At 36.2% G+C, this 18,371-nt stretch overlaps 1 long non-coding RNA gene across 1 annotated transcript; it reads right to left on the bottom strand.

Moving 5' to 3' along the window:
- Positions 1 to 7,085: 7,085 nt before the first annotated feature.
- On the bottom strand, positions 7,086 to 8,993 carry LOC114143739 (uncharacterized). Its single transcript, XR_003595303.1, has 2 exons — positions 8,877 to 8,993; positions 7,086 to 7,267 (listed from the first exon to the last, which is right to left on the bottom strand). It is a non-coding gene; the product is annotated as an uncharacterized LOC114143739 (long non-coding RNA).
- Between the last annotated feature and the right edge of the window lie 9,378 nt (positions 8,994 to 18,371).

The raw sequence follows: 18,371 nt of genomic DNA, 5'->3' as shown, positions 1-18,371 counted from the left end.
CACCACTGAGTAGCAATGTAGACAAGATAAAATAAGAATAAAATATGACATGCTGTCAATATAAGAAGCAGCTTAGAGCAGTCCTTGCAAGGATTCAAAATGCAGAACAGAATGTATATGTAAATATATGTACAGCAAGTGTGCCACAGTGCAGTTGTGCGAAATTGGACTGATTAGTGCAGAACAGTGATTTGGCTTTTATTGTACAGTGAGATGGCATCTGGCAGGAAGGATTTCCTGTATCTGTCCCTACGACAGCGGAGCTGGAGCAGCCTATGTGAGAAGGTGCTCCGCTGTCTGTCCACTATGTGGTGGAGAGGGTGCTGTTTATTGTCCATAATAGACAGAACCTTCTTCAATTACAATTCTACATTACATCCTTGTATCTGTGTCTTCAAATCTCCATATCCAATTAAGTTACTTCATTTATCCCAAAGAGAAATTAAATTTTGTCATAACTCATATCATTCAAGTAGATTTAAAACTTAGGTGTTTATGGTGATGCTATGAGGAGAAAGGATCTTGGGTAGCAGTCAGTATTGCAACAAATCTGATAAGCCTCTGACTGAAGAATATGACAGTCTTGTGACTGCTATCAACTCAATATTTGGTCAGCTGAGATAATATTCCACAGTAACGTTCTGGATGACACTGTAAGTTATTTGAAAACACTGCTAATCCATCTCATTTGCCTTTGGGATGCTCATCAGATGTTCTTTGTTGTATAAACAATGCATTATTGCCACGGGTACACATTTTACATCCACAACCAGAGGAAACATTGTCCAAACATTCAATGCTTCAACCAAAAGAAACTAAGAGATCAAGTCTACAAAAGTAAACAATCAGAACTTACTTAAAAGAGCTACTCCAGGGTGCCAACATGAGTGGTGCAATTTGATTTAATAACTGACGAAACCATACTTAGTTATATTAAACATGTTCTTGCTAATGAGAACCTCCCTATCCATGGATCATTACACAAAATTGCTGTGGTCTTGGCATGAGGCTGTAAAGCATTTGATACTAGCATTCCTCCCTATTTTTGACTCCTCAGATGTTCCCACTCTCCTGTGGGAGACAAACTAAATGAGATGTTGCTAATGCCTCTGCAGTCTTTTGTCTGTGTGGCCCTGCAGTGGTGCTGCTGCTACAATCATTTCAGATCACTCCATCATTTTCTCTGAGGATGAACTTTAAAGTTTCTCACTGAAAACATCAAAGAAAGAACAAGAAAGTTTTCTTATTAAAAATGTCACGTTGCACATCCCTTAGCAGTTGTTTTGTGTGCCTAAATGAAAGCCACACATATCATAAATCCAAAATGAAAAAGTTATTCTGTCCCTCAGAAGTTCTGCCTTGAGATAAAAAAAAAACAATAGGGAATTTAGAAAAAAGCCTGAGGGCTACATTTGCTCTGTTGGACTCAAGAAAATGAACAACATCCAACATCCAGCTATGTCAGGTTCAAATCACAAGAGCAGTCTGTATCTCAGGCCACCACGTCATCCACATCAGCTGTATTGATCCACAACTTGTTTATCATCTAACTGAACTCCAAGTATTTACTCATTAATTCAAAATGCACAACATGGTAGGAAAAAATTCATAATTTGGTGGAAGATTGTGCCAAGGATGGGAAAACTATCACTATTTTTGAACATTCATTGTTTGCAAATCTGCAGTTTCACAGCTTTAATAACATCTTCTACTCTAAACTGCAGGGCATACAAGTGACTCACTCCTTTGTTAAATTTGTTTTAGATAGCCTGACATTTTCTGACTATCAGTGGATACCTGCTTTCATCTGAAGAGAAAACAAGGTCTTTCTATTCAAGAGAGGAGGGAACATGTTGTTCTCTTTGTAATGCGCAAAATTGCATGTCAGACTTCTCCCAACAGTCTTAAGTATTTTTTTTTGTGTGTTTTTGTTTCACTGCCATGAGAAAAAGACAAGACATAAAAATGTGTTCGGACGTTTTTCCAAACTAAACTAAATTTTGGCCTTTTGATTGTATTTACATTTTGTCACATTAAACCCAAAACTTATAAATTTTTCTTAGGTTTTATGCGATAGTCCAACAAAAATAATCATCTGACAACTGTAGAATCTATTTGTTTACAGCTCTCCTTGATCTAAACCAGTTGTTCTCAAAGTTAGGGGCCAGGACCCAATTTAGGGTCACAAATATGTTAGCATAGGGTCGTAAGATTTTCGTCAGAAATTAACCCAAATACCAAAAATGAAAATGAGAATTGCAGGCATTTTAGAAATGTTGTAAAAGATAAAAAAAAAACAGCACTTGAAAATAAATAAAATCAAACATTGTGGATATGTTCCAGTTTTTTAAACTCTCCAACTGTTTTCTTTACTCCCCCAAGTTTAACTGCATCCATCTTCCTTTAATGGAGCAGTATTATGAAAAACATACCTTTATGAGCTTTACATTACGCTATAATGTTGTCCCCTCATCAAAAACACACCTGTAGTGTTGCCTTGATTCTTTCATGCATGTTTGAGAAATTCTTATCTGATGCCATTAAACTGTACAAAACCCCTGGGTGGACCTAACAGGCCTTTGATGGTGCTGCTCCTCTTCTGAGCTGCAGTTTCCAAGCTTCCCCATTACGTTTTCATGTCATCATATTCTCCCACCTGATCTCTGAAGCTCCATCAGAGAAACCTTTGGAAAGCAATAGATTTTGCCTCTCATAAAGATGCAGCCATTTCTGTCTAGTGAAACAAAAATAATTAAAAGTGAGCATATCAGTTTAATTTCATCTCTAATTCAGACACACTGTGGTCTGTCAACAATTTGCTCTGAAGCAGCAACAACATTGATACAGGTTTTTTAGTTGAGAAAATGGTGAGAAAAGCAGAGGATTTAGAAGCAAAATTGATTGTTTGAAATACAATTTTGTATTTCAAACAATCAAACATGGGTTAAAATTCTTGCTGACTTTACAGAGGAATCCTCAGAAGTTCTCCAGAAGGAGGATCAGATAAAATATACCTGTTAAGAGGCTGTCGCCCATAACACTTATTTATTGTCTGTGAGAGCTGCTTGTTTTATTACAGTTCCATTATGGTTGGACCATTTCTGTTCATTTATTTCTTAAAAAGTATATTTCAATCAATGTATTTGTTTCAATTATCACTGTTTTTGCTATAATAGCATAATGGAAATGTTACTAACACTTATCCACTCTGTATGCACATAAATACTTTCTCAATTGTTTCCATAAATATTTACGTTTATCCTACAAACTGAAAAGGCAAATATTTTATTCAAGACTAACATTAATCTTTGAATCATTGTGTGCTCATAATGCATTTGAATGCTGACATCTAGTGGATATCAAAGATATAGCATCTATGGACCGAAACAGAGGTCATATTCAAAAAAATCTGATTATGCATCTGAATCTCGTTAGTAGGATTAAAAGTAGCTTTTAAAAACAGTAGCCTTTATTTATGTACCAAATACACTTTTTAAGCCCACATTTCTCTGTATCTGTGTGTAATTACTCCATAGAATGTGTTTCACTTAGTGAAATGAGTTACCAGAATAAATAAGCTTTTAAATAACGCTTTATTTTATTGAATATGACTGTACTTGAGATGTATGACTTTGTCTTTAAGATAGAGATTGCATCAGCTTGAATCAAAATTGGCCACATCTGGGTGTATGCGTCTCTGTGTAAAAGTTTTTAGACATAGGAAACTGCTAAAAGGCATTTCCAGGTGAGCAAGTAATTATTCACATTTGTTCACTTTTGATTTAAAAGACATAGGCACATATGCATCACTGTGCCCCCTGCTACTGAAAGGCACAGACCTTTCAGTAGCAGGGGGTTTTACTATCGTTTTTTTTGGGAAGTCTTGTTGAGATGTTTGAGTGTGTGTGTGAGTGATTAACTTCACAGTCAGACTCCACATCTGTAGACCACAGCAGACTTAAAGAGGTTCAGAGAACCACAAGCAAAATCAGTCTTCCTTCTTGCCATTATCAGATGTTTCTGTGACTGTGATAAATGGTTGCTCTGTCATCATCTGGCAAGTTTTCACCCTCCCTTCTTATTGACTCAGGTTGCTGCTGCCCTCGATACTGCAGCCCGGTCAGAGGTCTCGAGTTCTGTGCTAGATCAAATGGCAGCCTGATGAAAGTGGACAGAGTGCAACTAAGTTGACCGAGACCTTGGCTGGCAGGTGGAGGAAAAATGTAAACATGTTGCCACTTTTACTCGCATGGGATTTTAGGGAGCCTTAAGGAACATCCACATATCATTAACAAGGAGCGGATGAAGCCAACCTAATACGTGCTAACTCATTCTCTGTTTTTAAAAATAGACTTTCATTAAATTTATGGTTTATGCATATGCCTATGAATAAGCACTATTTGCACATACAAAATAGGAGACAAATGCTTAAACTTCACTCTTAATTCATCCATCCATGATCTATTTCTGCTTGTCCTTGCGGGGTCGCGGGGTTGACGCCTACCTCCAATGGTAGGTATCAATAAATTGAGCTTCTTTAAATTTAGCATTCATTAGCATCCAGTTTCCATTTTCTTTATACCAAACATGAAAGCATGTTGACAGTTCTTTGGGGATGTTCCTTAAAACTTGATGTCACTATCATTTTAAAAAAAATGAAATCCCTCAAAAATATAATTTTATAACCTTTCCACATTTTTACTTCTAAATGTAGAATAGGACAATGGAAAAGGCAACAAATCAGTCATGGATGACCCCTGCTGTGCAACCTGTGGGACGGCATGGTGCATAGTTACAGCTGCAGAAATATTCCACAACAGCTGGACTCAGTGTGTTTCTCTGCTCACAGCGTAAACAATGGACCAGGCAGCACATAATCAAAAACACATGAGATTCTTTCACCCAAAGCTTTTGTTGTGTTTTGTGACAAGCCCATCAGCGTGAAACACATTATCGAACCTCAAAGAATCTTGTGAAATTTTGAGAACAATGTGAAAGGGTGCCATTAGTGGTGTTTCCGCCCCACAGAATATCAAATGCTTTGAAGACCACATTTCAACAGAAAAAAACCACATTGTGGGCATTTACAAAAGAAATACAAGGGCACATCAGAGTGTGACTACAAAGTATTTAGAAAATATTATTTGGGCAGATATTCTTGCTTGGGTTGAACATCAGCCTTTAAACCTTTTAATGTACTGTCGTGCAAACCTGGTTTATTTGGGTGCCTTAAGCCCAAATACTTTGTGACGCCCCTCCTCCCTGAAAATAAACAATAGTTGATTATTTGTCAGCAAGTTTCTCTTTAGCTGGTTGTAAAAAATTAGGCCTCGCAACAGATTTTAAGTAGGATTAATTGGATGAAACAAAGAAAGTACAATGAATTAAATGTAACAATGGGGAGTGTAATGCAGAACTAGGACTCCTCTTATAAAGTGCAGTATGAATTACCTATATTCTCCTCTCTCCTTTTTTCTCTGCTGTTTTCCCATTTATTTGTTTGATGGAAATTCATTAAAACATCAAAAGATCTGACAGTTTCAGTTTATAGGAGATTGACCATGTGGTCATCTTTATCTGCTCTGTTATTATAAATCACAACTTTTTAATTATATGTTTGGTCACCTCTGAAAACAATCAGTTGCATCAAATTTTACTTAAGCGTATCACAATAAAAGTATGCATGCCACAATTTTAAGTTTTATTTGTGACATAAATGAAAACCATGTATTGCTTTTTCTTAAAAATATATGCAAAATGTTGTGTTTGTTCTTAATCCTAAAATAACCTAATCAACCTTTTTCCAAGTGCAATTATTATATTTTAGAATAAACTTTTAGCCTAAAGGAAATACAAATTGCAACAATAGACTTATTATCTCCTCTTTGTTGGAGCAAATATACAGCTTGTTTGAGAAACATATTGTTTCCAAACTGCTGAATTAAGGCAAACAGCCTGCTGTATATATTTACACAACACTCTGACTCTGCAGACCGTGTTGACTCTGTGTCACTTCAGCTCTGCTCGACTGCCAGGGGACAGACTAAAACAAAACAGGCCCAAACCTATAATACAGGTCAGATGATTATGTGATAATGATGTTAAAGGAAACATTCCAAGTTGGATGAGAGCCTTAAGCCCAAATGCTTAAGAAAATAAAACCTCTAGATTTGAGATCTTCTAACAAAACAGTTCCAGTGTGCAGGAAACAAATATTTCATTTTGTAGAGTCCCCCGGTGTTACTTTGAATTTAAATTAGAATCATAACTTTAAAGGGTTCATGAAGTTTGACCACAATATGTTTTTAATTTGAAGCATTTGTTCAAACCTATGACAGGTTTTCTGCCTTCCAAATTAATGTAGAACACGCAGAGGCTGAATTTCAAAGACAGAAAACTGGATGCCTTGCAAAGAATTTCATACCATTTAAGGTTTTTCGTATTTCCAGGACAACATTCCATTGTTTTTAAAAAAAGTGGGGATGGCTGAATGTTTAAGGTTGTTATCCTGCAGAAATATGAACCTCCAATGCAGTATAAAGATCATCATCACTGTAAAAGAAAAGAGAAGCATCCCAACAGCATGACGCTGCCATTACTATGTTTCAGTGTTGGGAAGTTATGTTCCAGTTGACACACATCAATAGCTTTGTGCATCACATAGTGTTTTTACATACTGTGGCTTGCAAAAGTATTCATAGCCCTTGAACTTTTCCATTTTGTCACATTACAACCACAAACATAAATGTATTACATTGGAATTCAATGTGAAAGATCAACACAAAATGGTATACAGTTGTGAACTGGAAAGAAAATTACACAGGAGTTCAATATATTTTTTACACACAAAAACTGTGGCATCCAAGGTATTCTGCCCCCTGAGTCAATACTTTGTGGAACCTCCTTTTGCTCCAATTACAGCTGCTAGTCTTTTAGGGTTTGTCTCTACCAGCTTTGCACATCTGGTGACTGAAATTTGCGCCCATCTTCTTTGCAACATCACATTAGATGGAGAGAGTTTTGAAAAACAGTTTTCAGATCTTGCCAAAGATTCTTGGTTGAGTTTATGTTTGACTGGGCCATTCTAACACTGATACATTTTGCTTTAATCCATTCCATTGTATCCCTGGCTTTATGTTTAGGGTCGTTGTTCTGCTGGAAGCTGAAGCTCTGTCCCAGTCTCAGGTCTTCTGCAGACTCCATCAGGTTTTCTTCCCAGACTGTCCTATATTTGGTTCCAACCATCTCTGACCATCACCCCCCTCTCCTGATGAAAAGAAGAACTCCCTGAGCATGATACTACCCTCACCATATTTGACATTTGGGGTTGGTTCAGAATGGTGTGCAGTGTATGTTCTTTTGAATTCAAGGAAAGTTGCAAACAATTCTCCAAAAAATTTTCTTGCTACGTTTTCTGGCATTTGGGAACAGAAATAATTTTGGTATTTCTAACCAACAGAGGTTTGGTCAGATTTAACTAGTGAGAAAAAAGCATAATTGTGTCTTCTTCTTCAGTGTATGTAAATATCTGGTTTCAAATGCAGTATTTCTTCCACTTTATTATTTTTGCACTAGTTGGATTTGGTTTATCACATAAAATCCCAATAAAACACCCTAATGTTTGTGGTTGTATCAAACAGTGTGTGAGAAAGTTCAAGATGCTTTAATCCTAATGAACTGCTCTGCTAAACAAGTTAGCCAGTGTCTATTACCATAACAACGAGCAGCATCACAGGAGCAGAATACCATAACATACAGGTCTGTTGAACACAGAAACACAGATTTTTAACCACATGCACTCTCCATTCTCATCAGAAACTATGTTTAAGCTGGAAACTTCACACAACAGCAATCCACACTTACAAAAGCATGACCTTTTAGTGGTGCTAAATTTAAATTGGAGTTAAAACAGGGACACAAACAACCACTGACATGAGAAACTGCTATTTTTCATTCGTTTAGAGGCCAAAGCACAATTTTAAATCAATAAAATGAGCTTTATAAGCCATGTGGTGCTTACCTGCATATATTTGGAATGCAGTTGAAAATGGACACATTTTCCTGATTTGATTCCAAGCTAATTAGCATTGTTACAAAGAGCGAGCCTTAAAAACAGAACCAGACATTTGCAAACAGTAAAACCAGCCACCTGGAGACTAACTGAGTGGACTTTTTGTTTTAAATACACATTATTTCAGATTAAGCAGTAACCAGTCAGCCTATTTTTATTGTTATAGTAATAATTAATATTACCAGCCTACTGTCTTTTGTACATTTTTGAAGATGTTTAATCAACTTCATAGTTTGATTAAATTTAAATAGTGGTATTCCCAAATATATTTCATGAGATTAACTCAACAAAACTATTGTTAATATGAACTGATATACTTTGATTCTAATTAAGCTTAAAATGTTTATAATGACAAAGTTGATGTTCACTGCCATATAAATGATTAACAAATACAGAAAGTATGAGTACAGAAAACAATTTAAAAACACACAATTATTTCACAATAGAATGTGATGGTCATTATCATGAAATCTTTTTTAGTGTAAAAGAGTTTGAGGTTGGTTGGGAGTTTTCTTCTTTCTCACTTCAAAGAGATGAGTAAGAAAGCAAGTCCTGTTGAAATACAGACTATGCCTTTTGGGTTTTATAAGGTAAAAGTTACCTTCTCAGCTATGTTTCCCTGCAGCAGACCGGCTGTCGCTTCTCGTCTTATGGTTTTGATTAAGAAAATTGATTGGTTTTAATCTATCCCAAACTTGTTTGCTAATGACACAACTTCCGTGTTACTTGCATTCCTCGTTTTAATGTGATGACGGCATTTGCAGAGAACTGTGGAAACAGCCAAAGAACAGAACTAAACACTTACATGTTGTCGTGACCAGCACATTGTGGCAGATTTGCCTCTTGTCCCCTTCTGCTCCTGCTTAATTTTACCTTTATGATTTTATGTTTCCTCCTATTACCCAATTGCCAATTTTTAACCAAAAAAACAAAACAAAACAACCTTGTTAAAACAAATGCACACATCATGTGTTACCATAGGTTCTGTGTTCTTAGTATTTGTTTAAATTGCATTCCATGTGGTGGGCATAACCTACCAGGTTTGACCTGTGACACTGTGGTTACCCGTGCTTAGCTGTCAAGAAAAATATGAGAAGCTGCCTTTTATTTGGGTCAGTGATCATGGGAACACTGTTGGTCTTGTCTTGTGTTTAGCATGTGTGCTGGTTGCCGTGTAAGTGAAAGGAAACTGTAAAACAACGGGAAGTTTCAAACAAGCACTTTGATTGGTTAAAGACATGCTCCAGTCTTAGTGCTGATCCCTCATAAACATGGCTAGCGTTGCTTAATAAATAAGAAAAAGGAGGTCTTATCAAGCCGTGTGGTAACTACAAATTCTGAGTCGGTTTGTAAATCAGCTACCATGTTGTGATCTTAGTTGCTATTTGGAAAAAAAAAGAAGATTTATGTTGTCTACTTTAGAACAAGGTTTTGGGTTTATTGACCAGATTTAGTTTTATTGATTTGCTAAGATTATGTTTTTGATTGATTTGCTAAAATGACATTATTTCTTAATACTTTTTATTTATTTTTTTAAATTTAGGAATAACCTGAATGAAGAAAATATCCTTATTTCACTGGATAAAAATAAACTAATATATCTACATTCTTTAACAGAAGATTTTCCACTGATTTACTTTTCTAGACCTTAAGCAAAGCTCTATGGAAATGTAATATATCTGTGTAACTATATGTCAGCATATAGGAGAACATACTATAACACATGCTCAATGTTTTGTCATGGTGTGTGGAAGGAGTTTGGTTTAAGAGGAACATCAAATATTTACATACAACTTCTCTGTGACACCTTTTAGCTAATGTCAGAGAGTTCCATTACCTTTTTCTAAATTAAACTAGACTATGTTGGTAACACAACAGTTAGGAGAATAGTACAGACAAATTCCAGAGCACACCACAGTAAAAATGCTGGTCAGAACTAGAGCAGAATATGTTTTTGTCTCCAGCTTCCTCTCAATTCTATTGTTTTTAGCTGATAATCTGTCACACAATTGTACCAGCGCTCAGTTCAACAGATATTTATTTATTTATTTTTCTCTTACATGATTCTCAATTTTCAATCAAAATACTATCCTGCTCAGTTTCACGTTTCTTTTGATCTGAGAATGCAATTATGAATAACTGCATAGTATTGTTTCTATAATACATCTGGACGGGAAAAACTGCAAAAATGTACGAGCGCACTAGTCACAGATTATTGCAGCACTTTACCTTGTTTGCGTTGCTCAGCCACACACATACAGAACACATGGTCACATTGTGTTGCAGAAAGACCCCACATGGGGCATGAGATTTAATGTGCAGCTATAATTGGCTGTTTGTGGGTTTCTTTGATATGATTAACATCAGATCTGTAGGAAGCACTTTTAATTAAAGCACAGTGATTTAGTAGGATTGCTGGCAGCACTGTGGACACTGATTCTGAATGTGTGTTGAAATAAAATGTTGAATAAGCCTGTATTTTCCATTAAGAGTGCTCTATCAACATTTCTGCGTGTGACTTACTGTCTGTTGTAATATTTCTCCCAGGCCACACAGCTGTGCAGTGCAGTCTGAATTACGACAAAAGGTTTCACATTATCTTCCCAGAGTTTGCAGTTTCAACCAGGGAATTCACACATTTTTCTCGTTGCGTACCCCGCTGCATGTTGGCAACGTGTAGTGAAAAATCGGTCTTGGGAAATGAACTTCAAACATGCAAATTTTTTATTGTCTTATCTGACTTTTGTCTACATGTGGTGTAATTTAGCTAAAGGGGCATGATTCTGAAAGGCGCATGGCTGGAATCTCAGCAATAATACATGCTTCAACTATAGTTCAATCAAGCCACAGCTGCTGTCAGAAAATGTAAAGTTCTAAGGTCTTACTTAACAACACTACCGAGATACAAAGCAGTAATAAAAACTTGTGTTTTCCTTCCACCTCAAATCTAAAATATTTTTATTGCTCTTTAGTCAGACCGGAGTCAGTCAGCAGGTCTTTGTAAACATCATAAACCTTGTTAAGCCTGATTGTGAAGAGAAGAGTAGACGATAGTCCTGTTCTTCCAGGCTGTGACCCCGTTGGCTTGCTGATCAGCAGTTTTGAGGATCTGCCCACCATGCAAGGAAAGGTTGGTCCTCTCCCACAGCTTGTAATCCCTCTCATCCAAGGAGGTCATGGCTGTGTTGGGAAACATTCCAGACATAGCCACGCTCTCTGCCCCGTTAAACCAATCGCTGAGCACACACAAAGTGGGAGATCTCTCTGGATCATTGGGTGATGGTGCTACAGCAGGGGGGTGCCACCTCTTTGGCCTGACTGGTCAGGGTGTCGAATAGGGTTAACCCCCCTACATCGGTTTGAACAGCTTTACACTTAAGCCACTTACAACACCACTTGCACAACTAATGGAGGTCACACACAGGACGGGATCTGTTTGCTAGAGACTTGTAAACAATTTTACAACTAGTTAAATAGTGCTCAGGCTTGTCGCTAATGATTTCATTCCTTTTTGTGTCTGAAATACATCTGAAAGTATAAAACACCCAGAGTGAGGCACATATTAGCTGAGAAGAAAGCCAAAAGACGCACATTTTTGGAAGGCTGGGCAACACTGCACAATACAAGGGCCACACAAGACAAAAGTAGTGATAGCAGAAGTTAGTGTTAGGTTAAGTTTCTAGCTCTAATTTTAGTTAATAAAGTTAATATTTATATACTAATTTATCCAGTGAGGAGGAGAAGTCCAGGAAGAGAACTAGAGAGAGCAGTGGCTTAGAGACACAACATACCAGCATTGTATAAGAGGTTTTAAAAGCCCAGTCTGTCACTCACAACAGTGGATAATGACAAAAACTGACAATTTAAAATGGCAAACTCCTGATAATGCAAGGACTTTTGGAATACTTGCTTTAGCTTGTGTTTTAGTTTGCATGTAAACAAAAAAGTGTAAAACAGAAAGAAAAATCTAAAGTTTAATCACACACAAATAAGTAGGCTGATTGTCATTCAAGTTTGATTATTAGCATGGTGAAAAAAATCACTTCTGTCATCAATTTTGCCAGTATTAAAATGCACACGTTATAGTATTTGCAGTTATTGGACAGATGTGTTTCTGTGACATTGGCTGCAGGTGATCTAACTCCAACTTAAACCCTTGAACCAAGAGCATTTTGGGTAATCTTGTGTACCGTGTTACATCTTTGCAGTTGTACTCTCTGCTTGTGTCTTATTTTCTCAAAATATTGCAGTAATGAGCCTGAAACCCTGAGGTCATTGCTCCTGTTATTCATTTTAATGACCTGCCTCTAATGGCCGGATCAAAGACATTCAGACATTTCTCACCTGCAAAACTTTTTTGCATTTTGGCCGTAATGAAATTGCTCTTTATTTTGTTTCCTACTCATGCAGACTACGTTATTACGTCTGAGACAGTGATCTCTGTAGTGGACAAGGCAACATGTGTTCAGACTTGAGTCATGTCAGAGTCAGACTAGTGAGAGTCTGTGTTCTCAGCTGCTGACTGCTGGGTGCACCTGTGAGACCAAGAGAGCCTCTCACTTTCAAAGCGTCTTACAAACTATAAATCACACAAGATTGTGCTGCTACAGTAGAGGTGGGAGTTTTCATGGGGGCAAAATGGGGCTATGAATTCACAATAATTAATTATGCTTTCAACCGGGGCCTAGTTTTGATGATGGCAATTTGTTCAAAATACAGTGATAGTTGCCTGAGGGTTAGGACAACAGTGCAGGAAGTTTGTATGATTTCTCCACAATCATTATGTTATTATATTAATATTATGTTAAGAATGAGCTTTTACTGTTTAACCAAGATTGAAAGCAGAAATAAACTCTAATATACTGGTTTGTGTGTTTCCTAAATGCCTGCAGAAATTATGTCAAATTTATGTTGATAGCATCATTTTATGTCTCTAAAAAAGAAAACAAACATAAAAGAAGGACAAATTAAAATCTTACCAGCCGCAAATTTCAGCTCATGTTCACCAGCACCTTTGGTCAATTCATGTCCAAAAACATGATCTAAATTCAGTTCAAATCAGTCCAATTCTTTTCAATACAATCCAATTCACTTCAGTGAAATCAGGATTAAGACACAACTGCCTATTTTTCAGTTCGAGTCAAATATCGTCAAATTTATTTGGTGAAAAACTGTCTATCTGAGAAAGTCCACATGATTAGATTGAATAACTACTTTTGTTTGTATATTTTAGATATTATTTTACTGATTTTATTGCAGAATAATGCAAATAAAAACATGTGAAACTTCACTCCAAAGCTGAGAGTTTGCCACTGTCGCTGCCTTTTCTAAAACGCCTTGGTGATGGGTAGAATACAATTATTTTAAATTCTAATGAACTGCCGTTAAAGTGTCCGGAGTCTTTAAGTAGTACGGAGAATTATTGCAGAGAGTTTCTTTTTTAGTCACTGTGATATAAAGTCACCTCATTAAAATTCTACTCTCAACCCAAATTAATTGAGCTGACTGGAAGGTTTTGTCTGCTTAAACTATAAATCTGACTTCTAATGTTGGCAAAAGACTCATTGAAGTGCTGCTCAAACTCATCATTTAAGGTGAAGAGCTTACTATCAAGATTTTTCTAAGCTTTGGCTTTGTATCTATTGTCAAATGCAGCAGTGTAACACGTAGTAAATAATGAAAATTTCCAACCCCTTTCATGCAGTGAGTCGTTTGTAAAACTGAACTGCCAATTTCTGAACAGCACTTGGAGGATTTGAAAGCCAAGTTTAAAGCCCCTCTTTCCCTGGCTTTGTCACATCACTTTTTAAAGACCTTTTGCCAGCTTGCATTTAATTTGGTAAGTTTGCTCATTTGTTAAGAAATGTACATCTACTTTGTGGAAAGGTTCATTAATATCAATTAACAATCTAGAGCTACCGGGGTACAAAACGTCTAATTTATTTTTCCCGTTCAGTACAGTTTGATTCTCTTCAACACAGGCAGAACTTTGTCTGTTTTTGTATTGGTTTTGTTCCTTTGTGGCCCAAAAATCTATTATATAATGAATAACATATACTTATGTTTGCAAATGGTTATATGAGAAAAACACACTTGCCTACTAAACCAAATTCTTCAAGTCCAACTCCATGAACACAATAAAAGCGTTGTCACAGGACATCTGGGATAAAATCTGACCTGGAATGAGCTACAAAGCTGGACAAAGCTTAAAGAATGTGCCAGCTTTTTAATATGCAGAAATATAAAATAACAATCTCCCTTAGTCCAGACCACCATGCAAAATTTTGCCCCTCTAGTTTGAGGATGATCATCAGCCGCACAGTGTGGTGGAAACATCATGATGTGGGACTATTGACAGGTAAATGTACCGTAAAATCTTAAACGAGAATCTTCTTCCCTCAGCGAGAACACTGATGAAGGATCATGAATCTTCCATTATGACAATGACCAAAAACAGAGGGAGAATCCCATAAAGCTCAGCTAGTGTCTCCAGACCTCAATCCTACAGAAAACATCCATGTGGGGAGCTGAAGGTTTGAGTTTCTTACCAACAGGTAAGAAATTTTAAAAACTTAGATATTTCTTACACATGCAAATGGGAACAAATTCTTTCACAATGTTGTGGGCAAACCTGGCAGCCAGCTGCAGAAAATGCTGTGTCATCATAAGCTTTTTCAACAAGTACTAGATTGTGTTTTATGTGTTGTGTTTTGTCCGAATTTGTCTGAAGATTAATTTCCCATGTATTACGATGTAAATAGGGAGAATCTTCTCTTTTTTATTGAGGACATTTACAGCAGAAATTAAAGAGACAAACACGTAGTCTATGGATGTCAGAAAGTGGATTGTTTTTCTGTCTCTAAACCTAAAACTAACAAACTGAAACACTGAGAAAAAGGTAAATCAAATACATTTTCCAAAGATCAGCCAAATGTCATTTTAATAGCTTATTTCTGCCAAACATAAACAAAACCTGAATCCTTTGTGTGGTTTAAATTTGATTACAAAACCTGTTCTGATTCAGAGAAATATTTTCTGTCTGTTTGGTTTGAACAATCGGGGTTTCATTCTGATAAGAGAGGTATGCAGAACATATTCCCAATCTTGTTTTGTAACCAAGTTACAGACATTCCATTAAAAACTGCAGGACATATTTCATAAGTGCCCTTATGAAATACGACAATATTTGAAGACAATACTGTTGATTCCTGTGGAAAAGATCTATCACAAATAAATCAAATAAGAATACAAAGAGCTCTATGTATAGCATCTAAGGATCAACATTTATTTGTTTTATGTGTATCCCTAAATAAGTTATCTCTGTGAAGGTTATGTCATGAACTCATCCATCTTATTTTATGTTCCCAAAGCTGAGAGCTTTGTGTGTCTTTTGAAACTAGCTCAATATGAACATATGATGAATTGTTAGGATAAAAGGCATTATTGGCAAAGGGAGTTACAGTAATACCAAATTTTTCTTAGAATGTCAGCGGTTTTATAAAAGTACAAGTTAAAAGATATATAAGGTGATTTTCCTGTATGATTTTTGATTTGTTAGTTTTTCCTCTTATGCACAATCAAAAGGTACTGGTTTCCAAAAATGTTTGCTGTATTTTGGAAAATATGATTCAGAATCCTACATGGGATAATAATGCTCAAAGGCCCGGAAAATGCATCTTTCTTCCTTTGGGGCGTTACAGTTTTAGATCAGGAAAATCCCCACAAACCAACAGTGGGCCATCCACTGACTCATGAAAACATTTATATAACAAATTTTTTTTTCACAAACATAAGTTGATTCAGGATAAAGAAGACATTGCACCTCCTGTTATACTGTAGGTATGCTTAATGTGGGCATATACGAAACAGAAATATAAAAGGTTAAAGTTTCTCTTGACTTAAAACATATCTGTTTTAAGTCACAGACTTCAATATATTGAAGTAGGTTTTTATAGTTCAAGACAAAACATTGCATAATTGTATAGTGGAAAGAAAATGATGCAGTGTTTTGCTTATATGTTTTTCATAGATGTGCTTTTATAAATATACTTTTAAACAATTGTATCGCAGCAAAATGTATCCTCAGCACCGAATGAAACCCACATTTCCTCTCTGTGGCTTGTATCCAGATAGATACTACATAAAAGCCACAAACCAAGGTAAAAGGAGACTCTCCTGCGTGGGAAAAAGAGAAACCATGTCCTGTGTGGTCGCAATAATGAGGCAGAGGCCTTCATTTCAACAGCTGCCTTTTTGCTGCGGTCCCTTAATAATGTTGCTTTATGTATTTTATGAATTTATTTGATTCTGGAGGGAAATGGAGCCAAAGGAGTCCACACTGTTTAATTTGATGTGCTGGATACCACATGCAGGCATGTACACAGTGCATGTGTACTTCCAGTGTTATTCATTTAGCTGTGAATAAAGCCAGATGTTTCTGTTTAATGGCATGGAAGAACACCATCCACCACTAAGTGCAGAGTTACCTCGCATCATCAGATGATGCACTGACCGCTGTGCTATTTGGTCCTAAGAGGGCATGAGTGGTCAGAGTTCTCTCACACGTATGTAATGTCTTTTTTATTATTTTTGGTACATGATCATAGTCTGCAACAGGTAAGAACACATACAGTACATGGGTAAGCCATACAGATTTCAGAAAACTGTAGCATAAAATGCATGCCATTTATTATTAAATCTATTTCAATGTATGTTTATTTTTACATTTTTATGTTTCAGAACATTTGGCTCCAATTTACTCCTATTACTCAATAACTTTGGCCTCAGTATATATTAATGCTGCTAAATGCTCACTATATATTACAGCCTCTCTTCAGCCTGGTTTACAGTAATATTTGAGACATGTGTGGCAAATAAGATGCATTTTTCACAGCAGTAGTAAAGAAAACACTTGGTGCGGTACATACGAATCTACAGTTTCTGAACTGACATACCACAATTCTTTCTTGTGTGTGAACAGAAAGAAAACGAACATAGTGCACTGGGTTAATCAGATTTCACCGTGTTCAGTCAAAGGCTTAAAGCCCATAGCAAACTTACATCTCAAACAATCAGGTTGTGATTGGATGTTTGCTTACAACAACAATAATAATGACTAGATAATTATGAATTAAAAAGATCTCTACTTACAGATTTGTTTCTCAACAAACATTTCTTCTTTTTTCCAGCAGACACCTTCACCCTCCACCTTCAGCAGCTTTTCCAAGATAAACATAGACAAGGCTGTTAGTCCGGCAGAACATTTCAGTGAGATATTTCATCTAATAGCAAAGAAAACACAAGTGAATAATTGCTACATTTTAGCATGCTGATAAAGCAATGCCCATTAGCAAGAAGCCATGTTACAAATTTTGTTTAGGAACACTTCAGACAATTATATTCCACATCATTATGCACCATGACAAAGAATGGTTTTAATTTTTGACCATTTGTTTTTATTTGTTGATCTTCACCTGTAATGAGGCAGGTAAGGATTTGAAACGAAGACAGACTTTTAAAAAGGTCCAGAGTTATTGTTTAAAGAAGTCTTAGGGATGGCGATCCATATTGCTACATCAGTTAATCTGTATTTGTTAGTATCATAAATATTGGAGACCAAACCATACTGCACAAAAAACAACTCAAATGTCTGGTTTTGAACCAGAATACATTCTGAGGGTTTTACCAAAACACTTAGCAAATTATAACAACCTCTGTCAGAGAATCATGCAACTTTCAAATTTAAACACAGTTAAACTGCTTTAAACACATAATTTTTGGATTTATTTTTCCCCTTTTGTTTGTTTGTTTGCTAAGCATATTTACTAATTTGCTTAAAAGGTTGTATGTCATTATTTGCTCAATAAAAAATTATTTAAAACCTTTTAAAAATATAATATCACTCTTGTTTCAGTGGAACAACAGCCCAGGTAGTCAGAGTTTGAAATGAGCCTGTTCTTGCTCTTCTTGATCTGAGTGCAGAATTTCACACTGATACGTTTTTTCAGCTTCATGAACATTATCCATGTTCAAAATGTACCTTGGAGGTGGAATCTTTTAGTTTCTATTTGTGTTTGAATAAAGTCAACATTGCATGTGGATAAAATTTTAATCCTCATCTTTAACATATCTGTGAGCCCTTTGAACTTTAAACAGTACAAAACACTAGACAGAGGCAGAGTTTAGAAAAAATGAAAAGGTTTGAGCAGACTGCTCCCATCTTAAAATATCTCATTTGGCTTCAGATTAAGTACAGAAATTATGTTAAAAATAGTACTCATTGTTTTCAGAGCTTTAATCC

This window comes from Xiphophorus couchianus, chromosome 4 (genome assembly GCF_001444195.1).
Source record: "Xiphophorus couchianus chromosome 4, X_couchianus-1.0, whole genome shotgun sequence".
Lineage (NCBI taxonomy): Eukaryota > Metazoa > Chordata > Actinopteri > Cyprinodontiformes > Poeciliidae > Xiphophorus > Xiphophorus couchianus.
This window is presented reverse-complemented; position numbering and strand designations above follow the sequence as displayed.